The sequence below is a fragment of the Rhinichthys klamathensis genome, unplaced genomic scaffold, assembly GCF_029890125.1.
Source record: "Rhinichthys klamathensis goyatoka isolate OS25496 unplaced genomic scaffold, OSU_Roscu_1.1 h1tg000157l_1, whole genome shotgun sequence".
NCBI classification, from domain to species: domain Eukaryota; kingdom Metazoa; phylum Chordata; class Actinopteri; order Cypriniformes; family Leuciscidae; genus Rhinichthys; species Rhinichthys klamathensis.
The window spans coordinates 2,818,910-2,832,486 of NW_026606692.1; positions in this window are offsets into that span (position 1 = coordinate 2,818,910).

Below are 13,577 nucleotides of genomic sequence, written 5' to 3' on the forward strand. Positions count from 1 at the left end.
CTGATGGGATAGCCAGATGTTCATGTCGCTTTGAGTAAAAGTTTGTTATTCTCAGGTGCTCCTCTAGGTCTTTCTTTGTTGTTTTTAGAGCTCCACTTTTTTCTAGGGGTGGGGGGAAAAATCGATTCTTAGATGCATCGCGATGCGGACGTGGACGATTCGGAATCGATTCGCAAATGTCAAAAATCGATTTTCAAAAAAAAAAAAAAAAAAAAAAATATATATATATATATATATATATATATATATATATATATATATATATATATATATAATAACGTAATATATTGACGGAACTCTGAAGCGCGGAAGTGCAGTGCCCGGACCGTCTGTGTTGTGCACATAACAGAGACGCGATGACTGAGCGCGATATCCAAACACCCTCCTCGTTAAAAGCTGACGTGTGGAAATATTTTGGCTTCTGTGAAGTTGAAGGGGGGAAAGGAGCTGGACAAGAGCCACACTATTTGTAAGCTTTGTGGAATAAAACTAAAATATTTCGGAAAACACGACAAATATGAGAAGCCATATGACACGTTTCATATGGCCACCAAAGCACATTTTTGTCCCGCCAAAGCCTTTTTTGATCGGTGAGTGATCGCGAGCAGAGAGAGAGAGAGAAAGAGAGCCCCGGCCGCGCGCGCGCACTCTCACGTCTTCAAACAACACGAGCGCTGTCTTGGTCTCTCTCTTCCTCGCGCATATCAAAATCAATTGACACGATAGTAAAAGGTCGGACGGAAGACCGCAGTTTCACGTCGAGCATTTGGAGATTTTTAGAGATTAGAGACTCTAGGCCTACACTCAAAGAACAACATATCACTAAATTATAAAGGCCTGTCTAGTTAGTGTGTTGCATTTTGTCACTGTGTTCTACAGTAGGCTACAGTATATAAGCTGAAGGCTGCTACAGTAAGCTGTTCAAAAATGTTCATTTTGTCTTCTTAATGATTAAATAGGACAATTTTCTTCTAGAAAGACAAGGTGTTCAGGTGGAGAAAAAACTTTTTCTTTACCTTGACATGTTTCGACTGCAACCTGCAGTCTTCCTCCACCTGAACAACACCTTGTCTTTCTAGAAGAAAATTGTCCAATTTCTACAGTATGTTGGTTCTGATCTACTTCCTAAAGGAAATAAGCCTTTCATTTATTTGTTATTGTTTAGTTCAACTTAATGAGTCACAACACAATGTGATGTATTCATGTTCTACAGAACATAAGCTACATACACGACACAGAAAGTGCTTTGAGTTGTTGTTACTCAATAAAATACTTTTTTTAATACTGCAATCACTTTGTAGTGTATTTTCATTTACTGTTGTGAAATGGAAAATCAATAATCGCTAATCGAGAATCGTTAATAATCGAAAATCGACTGTAATCGAATCGGGACTTCAATAATCGTAATCGAATCGAATCGGGAAATCAGACAGATTAACCACCCCTACTTTTTTCCTTCGTGAAGAGACTTTTAAGGAACTTGAAGGGATCTTTATAGAATCGAGTTCTAGTTTGCTCTTTCTTCCTTCTGCGTTTCCGTAGGTTCTCTGCTCTACGGAGGGATGCCAACCGGGTTTTAATGTCAGCCTGAAGTGCCTCTATGCCCGCCTTTTCCACCTCCGAGCCCTTCTTCCACTGTTTCTTAAGCTGTCTCCTTTCTTGAACGAGGCGCTTGAGTTCTTGTTGCCTCCTGGAAACTGGTGGGGTTGGAACCTTTCTCCCGCCTTTTGCCTCTTGCACTCCAAAACGTTCTACCCCGTACTCATAAATTATGTCCCCCATCCTTTCCAACTTCTTCTCCACTGTGCCTCGAAGTTTTCCGAGGATCAAGGTAAGGTCAGTATTCACTGTTTCCCACAACTTCTTGTCACTGGCGCCAGGCCACTTCACATACGATCTGTGCCCTGGCAGTCTCCTCTCGACTGCAGGTCTGGGAGGCTGGGTGAGTTCCACACCTGTTGTTGGTTCCACCTCAGTTGTTACTTCGGTGCTTGAGTTTACATCCTCCATGACAGTGGTACTGATGCACTGCAAGCTATGGTTTGCGTCCAGTTGCTGTGCTTCATTCGACTGATTTGATCGCTTTCGCAGAAAGTGATCAATGCGAGGCCTCTGTCTCTCTATACCCAAACACCCCTTCTTCCCCTGGTGGATCCTCAACCCATGATGTGATGTAACTTTCCTCCAACCACAGACACATACCTGCATCTGTTTGTGGCCCGCCGTTACAGCGGAACTTGTGACAGTTGCTGTGGTGTTCTCTTGTGCTGTGCTCTTATTACTCGTAGTCATTTCCAGTCCTGTCGTTATCATGTTGTCAGTCAATGAGTCATCTTCCGCCCCCGCTCTCGCAGACTCTAGGGGTATTCTCGTATTTTGCCTTTCTGTAGCTAAAGCGGGTGTTTCCAACATACTGCGAAGCATGGGAAACTACAGAAATGGGAAGCTAACCCGTGACTGTCCCAGTGTGGTCTATTCCCTCCTGTCAGCCGTCTCTCCGTGCTGCCACAAGGACTTTCCCCTGTTGTCAGCTGATCTTTCTCAGTAGTCACTGGACAAGTCCAGATATTCAGATTCCAAGAACACAGGATAAGATGTTACTGTCCTTTGTGCAAGCACTTCCAAGAGTTCATGAACAGTGAGTCTGATAAAATTTGGGGAGCGCATCGTAAAATTTGGGGAGCGCATCGTCAGTAGTGTACCTTTGGTTCCTAGGGTGTTTCGGCCTTTCACACTATACACCCTCCCCACAGGCGGCCAGCGACAGGGTGATCAATCCTACGCTTGCGTCCCATTCCCAATTAGTCATAGGAGTTGCCTTGTTGTTGATAGCCAACATCCCGTGGGACTATGCATGGCAGGGGCGTCCTCCTCCCTGAGTCAAGCATTGTTGACCGCATACCTCCTGGCCCTGTCACTTCGGGGCCCAGCTGGGGTCTTTCCTCTTCATCCAGAGCCACTGACTGCTACCTTCTGCCGCCTCCGATACAGCTCTGATTGCCGAACGCTGGCTCTGGCCCTTAATTCCCAGGTCTTTAAGCAGTCTGGTCGTAGATGTTGCCACAAAACCTCTGCAGCCCACCTCCACTGGTCGGACTTCTGTGTTCCAACCATGATGCCGTGCTTCGGTAGCTAGATCGCCATAGCGCAGATGTTTTCGCTCATAAGCCTCACCTACTGAGTCCTCCCAGGGTACTGTGAGCTCAATAATGAAGACCTTCTTGAGTGAACTGGACCAGAGCACCATGTCAGGTCTTAGGGTGGTGGTTACGATCTCGGGAGGAAACACAAGTTGCCGACCAATGTCAGCTAGCATTTTCCAGTCGCGGGCCAAGCGCAGCTGGTCTCGCTCTGATGGTGTAGAGCTGCTTTTCGGTGGTTTTGCCCCTTCACGGACAAACGCCGTTCGTAAGGGGTGTGATGCTGCTGGGGGTGGTAGGGAGTTGGTGGCAGCTCGCTTGTCCTCCAGGGCGGACGCAAGGTTTTTTTGGACTTGGTTGTGACGCCAAGTATAGCGTCCTTGGGTGAGGCTTGTTTTACACCCTGTGAGAATATGCCTGAGGTTGGCTGGCATAGAACAGAGGGCACAGTCCCAACATAGTTTAAAAGAATTCGGGTCTTTTCGGGTCCATTTGGAAAAGGCATATTTACTTTAAATTGCCTGAGACCCGAGGCCACTAATACCGAAGCCGACCCGTGTCCGAGACACTCGTCTGAGTTTTGGACCCGAACCCGCTCGGGTCTCGGGTCGGACCTCGGGTTTTCGGATCCAAGTGGACCCGTGAAGACCTCTACCATGCGTCTATAGACTGAACACGTAATACGCATGTGCAGGACATGACAGTTTTTACAAACACGATCACTTGAATTTTTTCCTGATAATGGTGAAAAGAACTTGAAATAATGAGTAGTAATACATCATTCGAAACTGTAAAGGGACTATTTTTATTTGCGTACACTCACAATAAATAAAAAAAACGTTGTGCTTTAATAGCTTTCTGCCGTCTGTGTCTGTGTGAACTTCTTTCTGAAACGCGTTTCAAAAATGAACTGAAACTCGTTGAATACTTGCCACACAGACATGAGAGATGTCTTTAGAAACCTTGAAGTGTCTACTTTTCAATGAAGTAAGTCATATCGAAAAAACAAATATTCTCTGTTTATGTAATCGGTATGAAACAAACGAGAGGTACAATCTTTCCTGTCTGACCACCCTGATCCCACGACAATTCGTACGTATTTTACGAGGTGGCTAATTCGTACGAATTCATATGACCTCACTCGTATGAATTTTTGCTAAAGTGTACATATTTTACGAGTTGCCCAATTCCTATGAATTCTAACAAATGACCTACCTCTGACCCCGCCCCTAAACCTACCCATCACTGGGGTTTAGACAAATTGTATGAATTCGCATGAATTGGTTGTGAGATTAGCGTTGGTCTGACCTCATTATTTTTAATGTGACCACACCCACGCGCAGCGCAGGCTATTCACACGCTAATCGTCCACGTATGGCACACGTACCTGTCATCTCGCCCCCATCATCTCGATAAACAAACATCAATCTTCATCATTCCTCTGCTTTTAATTTCTCACTTGAATTAATTAATGTGTTATTGTAAAGCTCTAGTTCCCATTCAATGTACAGTACAATAATGGGGGACAAAGCCCAGTACATTAATCAAAATGTCTCTATTGGTGTTCCTCTAAAGAAAAGAAAAAAAGGCAAATGATGACATGACATAACTTTCATTTTTGAGTGAAGCAATCATTTAATACATCACCATATTGTGGAGAAATCTCATAGCTTTGCACATTCCTCTCTTGTGTTTGAGTTACATTTTATTAATGTGGTTTAAATGTGTGCAAGGATTGAAACACAAAGGCTGCGTGTGGAAAATGTTGGTTTCAGTTGCCATAGAAGATGGAGTTAATTAATTCAAAATATTAGGCTCAAGTCAGGCGTGGGCTTTATGTGAAGCCTGCATCTCTGCTCAATTTGATCCCCATTATTTTCACAGTGATGTGCTTGCTAAGCCACTGGAGAGTAATTCACTGCTGAACATATGGCAGAATGACTCGCTTCACAAGGGTTAATGTTTCGATTGCTCATTTTCCGGAAGCGACTTTAATCTCGGCCCATCCCTTGAACTTGCGCTTCATTGTTGTTTTCCCAGGTTGCCTATTGGTTCAATTGGAAAACATGCAAATGTCAGTCGATCAGATTACTTCACCTTATTACTTTCCCTCCCAACACACTTGTCTGGGTCTGTTTCATATAGAAATGTATGCCTCAGTGCTTCTGCTTCAGCCCTTGACTGCTACAGCAATGATTAAACGTGAAGTGTGTACATTCAATAGCACAAATAGCCATCAGCTGGATAGTCCAGCCCAAATAAATGCCATTGTTTGAGCCAATGCTGCTATGTTGGGATTCTTTGTTTCAAACTAAATTGCATACGAGTAGGTCATATTTGAATAAGTAATTACTTCGCAAACAAAACCACTCTAAAATGCTTTTTTTTTTTTTTTTTGAGAAATTAGTTTTTTTTTAGCAAGGACATATTAAAGGGTTAGTTCGCCCATTTAAGACATGAAGTTGTATGCAATCCTTACCAGCACTATAGTGCATACACACTGACCCACTCTGTTGTCACCTCCCTGGTCAGAGTTCTGGCCGCTGGAAGTTTTTCAATAAAGTACTCCCGGTTATTTTCCGGGGCCACAAAACTGTGCGTTTTTACGTGAAAAAATGATTTGCGTTTCAAAGCTTGATTAATTTACCACACAAAAAACACGCCGGTCAAAATTCATACCTCAGTTTTAATCGGCACTATTTTCTATCCATTTCTATCAATCCGCGCTGCTGTCAACGTCAACCGTGCGCACGTTCAGATCAGCTGTTCCATAATGTTTACACAATCGATTGACAACGACGTAAAAAGTATTAAATTAACAATGGTGCGAACTTGTAAATTCCCAGGCTGTGACCAAGGATGTGCCGGGATCAAAGTTCAGATTCCATCGTTTTCCTGTTTCGAATATAACTATGAAACAGCTTTGGCTGGTTGCCATCGGCTACTCTGCGGGAGCTAAAATATCCAGAATAAAGGATTTTCGTGTGTGTAGTGCTCACTTCAGCGAAGACGATTACATCCCCAACCAAGGAGGAAAAGGAAAATTAAAGAGTTTTGCTGTACCAGTACCACGGGTAAGCCCTATTTACTAACTTTATGATCCCATGTCTAAACTGTACGGTAAACAAGCTGATGTTTAGACTCCATTATAAAACACGTGAAAAGATGTCTAATATAAAAACAGTATATAGGGATATTGGTACAATTTGCTGAGAAAACTATTTGATTGAACACACACACATTTGAGGTTTTGTGTTGCAATCAATAACATTGTCGTTGTGCTAAAATTACTTTCATCATCTGATCCGTCTGATATTGTGCTAAAATTGGTTTCATCATCAGAAGTTTCGCAGTCAGACATGTTGTCAGGGAGTCGCGCTATCAACAGCTGATCTGAACGTGCGCACTGTTGACGTTGACAGCAGCGCGGATTGATAGAAATGGATAGAAAATAGTGCCGATTAAAACTGAGGTATGAATTTTGACCGGCGTGTTTTTTGTGTGGTAAATTAATCAAGCTTTGAAACGCAAATCATTTTTTCACGTAAAAACGCACAGTTTTGTGGCCCCGGAAAATAACCGGGAGTACTTTATTGAAAAACTTCCAGCGGCCAGAACTCTGACCAGGGAGGTGACAACAGAGTGGGTCAGTGTGTATGCACTATAGTGCTGGTAAGGATTGCATACAACTTCATGTCTTAAATGGGCGAACTAACCCTTTAAACTGATCAAAAGTGACAGTAAAGACATTTATAATGTGACAAAAATATTTTATTTCAAAATAAATTTTGTTGCTTTACTATTCATCAAAGGATCCTGACAAAATGCATAACAGTTTCCACAAAATATTAAGCAAAAAAAAAAAAAAATATATATATATATATATATATATTAGGGCTGTCAAATGATTAATCATGATTAATCACATCCAAAATAAAAGTTTTTTTTTTACATAATATATGTGGGTGCACTGTGTATAATTATTTTGTATATATATAAACACACACACACACGCATGTATATTTAAGAACAATTTTTTATTTATATATAAAATATTTATATTTATATATAATATAAATTATATATAAATCTATATACAGTATATACATGAAAATATTTCTTAAATATATACAAGCATGTGTGTGTATTTATATATATATATAATAATTATACACAGTGCACCCACATATATTATGTAAAAAAAACTTTTATTTTGGATGTGATTAATCACGATTAATCATTTGACAGCCCTAATATATATATATATACAGTGGTGTGAATAAGTTATTACCCCCATGCTAAAGTTGCCTAAAAAGAGGAATAAAAAATCATCTTTTGGAAATTGATCTTAATGCCTTAATTAGAAAAATGAGGAAAAATCCAACCTTTAAGGACACCAATTTTCTTTGTGTATGAATAATGTATCATAAATAAATAAATGTTCTTCCTTAAAATACAGGGTGCATAAGTCAGGCCCCCCCTATATTAAATTCCCATAGAGTCAGGCAGATTTTTATTTTTAAAGGCCAGTTATTTCATGGATCCAGGATAATATGCATCCTGATAAAGTTCCCTTGGCCTTTGGAATTAAAATAGACCCACATCATCACATTCCCTTCACCATACCTAGAGATTCCTAGAGCCTGACTAATGCACCCTGTATTTTAAGGAAGAACATTTATTTATTTATGATACATTATTCATACACAAAGAAAATTGGTGTCCTTAAAGGTTGGATTTTTCCTCATTTTTCTAATTAAGGCATTAAGATCAATTTCCAAAAGATGATTTTTTATTCCTCTTTTTAGGCAACTTTAGCATGGGGGCAGGGACGTAGCAACCGGGGGGGACACGTCCCCCCCACTTTTAGAAACAGGTGATTCTGTCCCCCGCATTTTTTTTTACTCCGCGCCAATATTTCCGCCCGTGTTCTCTGATTTGTTACTTAGACTTGAGTGAGCTAACATTCAGCCAATCACAGCGTGAAGCATCTATTGGGCGCGTCTGCCATGAGCTTCAAATCTTTTGTTGCTCTTGCGAATTTTCGTGTTTGTTTAGTCGGTTTGCTGTTTGGCCGTCTAATGCACCCCAGAAAAAAAAGCAGAGGACTACATCATTTTTTTTCAAACACACACTGTTACAGTATGTCGCGATGACATGAATCACACGTAAAGTTTCCTTATTATGATTTAACCTACTGTAACGTTGTAAGAAGTGTAAGACAACAGAACCCGTATGGACCTCGTCACGTCGCGCCGGATTGTGCCGAGTGTGTGTTAAATGCTCTCCTACTTGTTGCTTTGGATAAAAGCGTCTGTTAAATGAGACCTAACAGATTATTCCCAGCAGGCACACAACGTCATAAGACGTTGATATTTGGTTAAATTTTGGTTGCGACGTCGGGTGACCAAAATTCTATGTAAATTCAACATCTAATGTCAATGTTAAATTGATGTCCAATACCGAATACATTGATTTAGGTTTTATTGATATATTTTTTTATAAAATGTCTGTTGTATAAAATTACTGTAGGCTAGATGTAATCTGTGATGTACTCATTGAACACTTTTTTTGGTCCAACTGTTAGTAAGATAAAAGTTATTGTTCAAGTGTAGTTTAACTGAAATATTGTAAATAGCCTATCATAAAACATCTTTATTTCATAAAAATAAAGTATAGATGTCCACAGTTGTCTGAAAGTCCCAAGTCCTGCAATATTTTTTTAATTCGAGTATGATTTCACAAAAATAGGTGCTGTAAACTATCATGGCATGTTCCCAAAATTGGCACTAGGGTGCTGTAAAATGCCAATTGCTATATTCCATCTAGAATTTATTATTATGAACATCACCTTTCAGTCAAGTCAAGTCAAGTCACCTTTATTTATATAGCAGTTTTTACAATACAGATTGTATCAAAGCGCTTCACAGTGATAACATGAAAACAATATAACAAAGTTTGTTTCTAAAAGAAATTGCGTCAACGTCCACCTTAAGTAAGGCAGATCAATAATATTATTGAATATTAAATGTTAAATGTCCCCAACTAAGCAAGCCAAAAGCCAAGGCAACAGTGGCAAGGAACCAAAACTCCATCAGGTGACAGAATGGAGAAAAAACCTTGGGAGAAACCAGACTCAGTCAGGGGGCCAGTTCTCCTCTGGCCAACGAAGGAACAGTGCATGATTCGGGCAGCAATACAAGTCAGATTGGATCGGAACATTTAGAGTATTTTTTGGAAGTCCAAGTATGCACGCCGGTCTTAAGACGAGTTGTTGAGGATCAGTGCCGTCCACCATAGAGAGTCCATATCGCCCGTGTTGAGTCGTCACTTCATAGGCTTTGTGATTGGAGCATCTGAAGTCTCCGTGAGAGGCTGGATACAAACTGGAGCTGACGAACGCCATTTTCTCGGGACTCGCGTCCCGAGATAACAGCAGAAAAGCAAAGGGAAAATAATTAGCGTAGCTGCTGTTCATAATGATGATTTCCATAACACAGGCGTAAATGACAAAACATGAAGACAGTGACTCTTGCGTCCCAAAATCACCCCCCTCCGTCCCCCACTCAACTCAGCCTTGCTTACTGACCTCTACGTCCCTCCTGCTGCTGAGACCTAACCACAATCTCACAATCTCTCCGCAACCCAACCATACGCGCCAACCCGTTGACTAAGGCTGTCGAGCCCCACTGGTGCGTGAATAGGCAGTTTCAGTGGACAAGGCAGTTCAGTCCCTCCAGAAAAACGCGATTATGCAATCGCATGATTCAATAATCAGCCAAAGTCCGCATATTTATGCGGGGGCATTTTTTCCAATACGCCGCACTTTTGCCGTATAAATTGCCAATTTCCACCCAAAATATGCGGGGCTTGTATGATTTCATAATCCCCGCATTTTTGTTGCAAAAAAAAGTCACATATATCTTAGCAGAAAGTTGAAAAATGTTGCGTTTGCTTCACACGAGAGCAGCCGTTTCCCCCTGTTGCCATGGGAACGTTATGAAGTGACGTAATTACGCGACATGAACATCATTGAAAAAAAAAACTGTAAAACAGGAAACATTTTTTTCATATTTTATTTATTCATTTTTACAGAAGTTGTAACATATTCCTTTTGTAAAGCTACAGAACTTGTTTGACTCATCAATGTTTTGTAAGTTTGAGCCATGTGTTTATTAAGGTCTGAAATAAAACAAGATTAAATATTCCAGCACTTTCTGTGATGTAGTATGCTTGCTTATCATAGGAAGTAATAAGAAATAGCTCTTTACATTAAGGTAGTAGCCTAGTGAGAACAGGGTGTTGGGGAATCACTTTTTCTCTCTTTTTCATCAAACCGCAGTTTTTGCAAGTTCCCGCAATTTCATCACATAAAATTGCAAATATCCTGCATATTCCATCGCCGCATAATCAAGAATTTTTGCCCGCAACAATGACAAAAAAACTCCGCATTTTTCTGGAAGGACTGACCTTTGGGTCACATCGCCACACCATTTTGTCCCCCCCCCACTTTTATAATGGCTGCTACGCCCCTGCATGGGGGTAATAACTTATTCACACCACTGTATAATGTGTGTGTGTGTGTGTGTGTGTGTGTATATTTATAATAAGAATCGTTATAAATACTTGAGCAACAATAATAATTCAGCACCAAATCAACATATTCAAATGATTTCTGAGTAATGATGCTGAAAATTCACTTTTGCATCACAGAAATATATTACATTTTAACATTTATTCAAATACAAATAATTAAAAATGACTTATTTTAAATTGTAGTGATATTTCACGTTTTTTTTAACTGTATTTTTTATCAAATAAATGCACCCTTGATGAACATAAGATCAAAAATATAAATAAATAAAAAATCAATTATTCATGTTGTCAGACGAACATTTAATTAGAATAAATTTGAGTGTGTAATTTATCAATAGTGAAGTGAATTGAATCTGAGCCTTTGGCTTCCTGTAAAAAATGAAATGTTCTTATTCCCGGTTCCCTGCCTGACCCAGGGTTATCAGTAAGGAGCACTGTTACAATTATCTTTGTTTTAGGGATCATGTAGCCATTGTTCTACCTCTTGTGCGTCTTCTATGTCTGTCTCTCGATTTCTATTATTCATCTGCCCTGCATATTCCGCCTAGTATTGTCTGTCTGTTTGTCCCTAGCGATGTCTCTTCTTTGACTTCAAACAAATTCATTTGAGATAATATGGGCCACTGTGTTAGTCTTTTCCCACTTTAAGGCAAGAATACGTGCCTTGAATATGCAGTGGTTTGCATAATGCTGATCAGCAGAAATACTAAGGTGTTAATTGAAAACGTGAAGTTGTACAAGGTAACTTAATAAAACTGGTGAATTGAAATTTCACAGATGATTTACAGGAACAGATCAGCTAAAAATTGAAAAGTCTTTCATCATTCATTCTTGCCATGCCATTTAAAACCCTTGGGCTTTCTTTCACCCATGGAATACAGAAGGCGAAATTCAAAATGTTGACGTGGCTCTTTGTCATTGACTGAAAGCGAATGGTGACCAGGGGCTGTCAAACTCCAAAAAATGAGAATAAAAAAAAAACATAAAATAGTCCTTATGACTCATGCACTACTTTCAAACTGACAAGAAAGACATTCTTACAGGTTTGAAAAGACATGAGGGATTCAATGATGGCAGTATTTTATTTTTGGTTAAAATATCCCTGTAATGAATCCTGATGAAATAATTAATTTTTATGTTATTGCTGCAGTGATAAATAATGATCCTCAGACAAGGTAGTAATTATAATCGATATGTATTTTGTTGAAACTTAATTTAAAATGAAATGCAATATCTACTGGTTTGCTCTTTTCTTGATTAGTATTCTACTATGAAAGAAAAAAAACACTTTTTAATGGTACAATTGGATTAAATAAGCTCTGTTCATTTATTATTTATTATTATAAGTTCATAGTTTCAGGGTTTCCAACTTTCCATGGAAAACTGCGGTTGAGGCTGGAAAGTCATGAAAATCAATGCAATCTTATGGTAATTTATGCTGCATGTTATATAAACACAGAAGAAATATTACTGGGTTTAGAGTAAGGGTGCCAGAAGGAAAATGAAGGGCTCCTTTCATAATTATAATTGTCTTTCTCTGTTTAAGTCTCTGATGACCTTATCGTTTGATTTAGTAGCCTTACCTAATTCCTCACTAACTGCCCTTCGGCAGAGTGAGTGTCTCTTTATTAAGAATATCTTCTGTAAGGCTCTTTATTAGTTGCTAATAGTGGATTTATTTCATGAACTCTGCATGGTGAGATGACAATTTCAGACTTAATTATGAGAAATATGACGGTTATCACCCACCATTCTTATGCAAAGGGAACCAGAGCTCGCATAGACTGCATGTCAATAGATCAGTGAACGCCCGCCAACAATGACAGATGACTTTGACAGTGTCAAAGGGGTAAATATTGGTCTTTTAACAGGGATGCCTTGTCAAATTATGCAGGTTAGTGATGTATATTTTGACATTATGGAGCCGTAAGACTGTTCGAAGACTGTTCGCCCAGGCGACTGGGTCAGCCATGAAGAGGGGAAACACGTTGGGCCGATTATGAACTGAATTATGGGATAGTCCAGCTGCCACTGGGATGTGTTTCTGCACCCAAACACTAATTAACCATTACAGCATTCAGTCAAAGAAAGTTGTTAATTGCAAACACGTTCATCTACGAGCTGATGTTCTCTCAATGGAGACACTTAAGATGGATTATTTGCATATTAAATAGCTAACAGTCTGCAGTAAAGCTAAAATGGGCTTGAGAAATGTAAGTGTAATCTGCAACACCCATTATGAGCCAAATGAGTATCAAATGTCTTCTGACACCATTGATTTCATGACATGTAGAACCACTAAATGTACAATGTACAAGCCTATCAGTTCAAAGATACATATAGAGGGTCAAGATTTTTTAAAAGAAGTCTCTTGTGCTAGCCAAGGCTGCATTTATTCGATCAAAATACAGTAAAAACAATTTAAAATTAGCAATTTAATATGTCTTTAAATGTCATTTATTCCTGTGATGCAAAGCTGAATTTTCAGCATCATTTCTCCAGTCAACAGTCACATGATCCTTCAGAAATCATTCTAATATGATGATTTGCTGCTCAAGAAACATTTCTCATTATCCATGTTAAAAGCAATAGTGTTGCTTAATATTTTTGTGGAAACTGATGCATTTTTCACAATTAAGTTCAATAGAACATTTATTTGTAATAGAAATGTAAATGTACAGTTACTTTTGATCATTTTAATGCATCATTGCTGACTAGATAATGTCAGAATGTCCATTTTAACCATTAAAGTAAAGCTGAATGCCAGTGTGAGATTTGAATATGCTTCAAAAGTAATGTTTGGTGGTGTAGGGTAAAAGCTTCTAAAGTGACGTTTCCTTA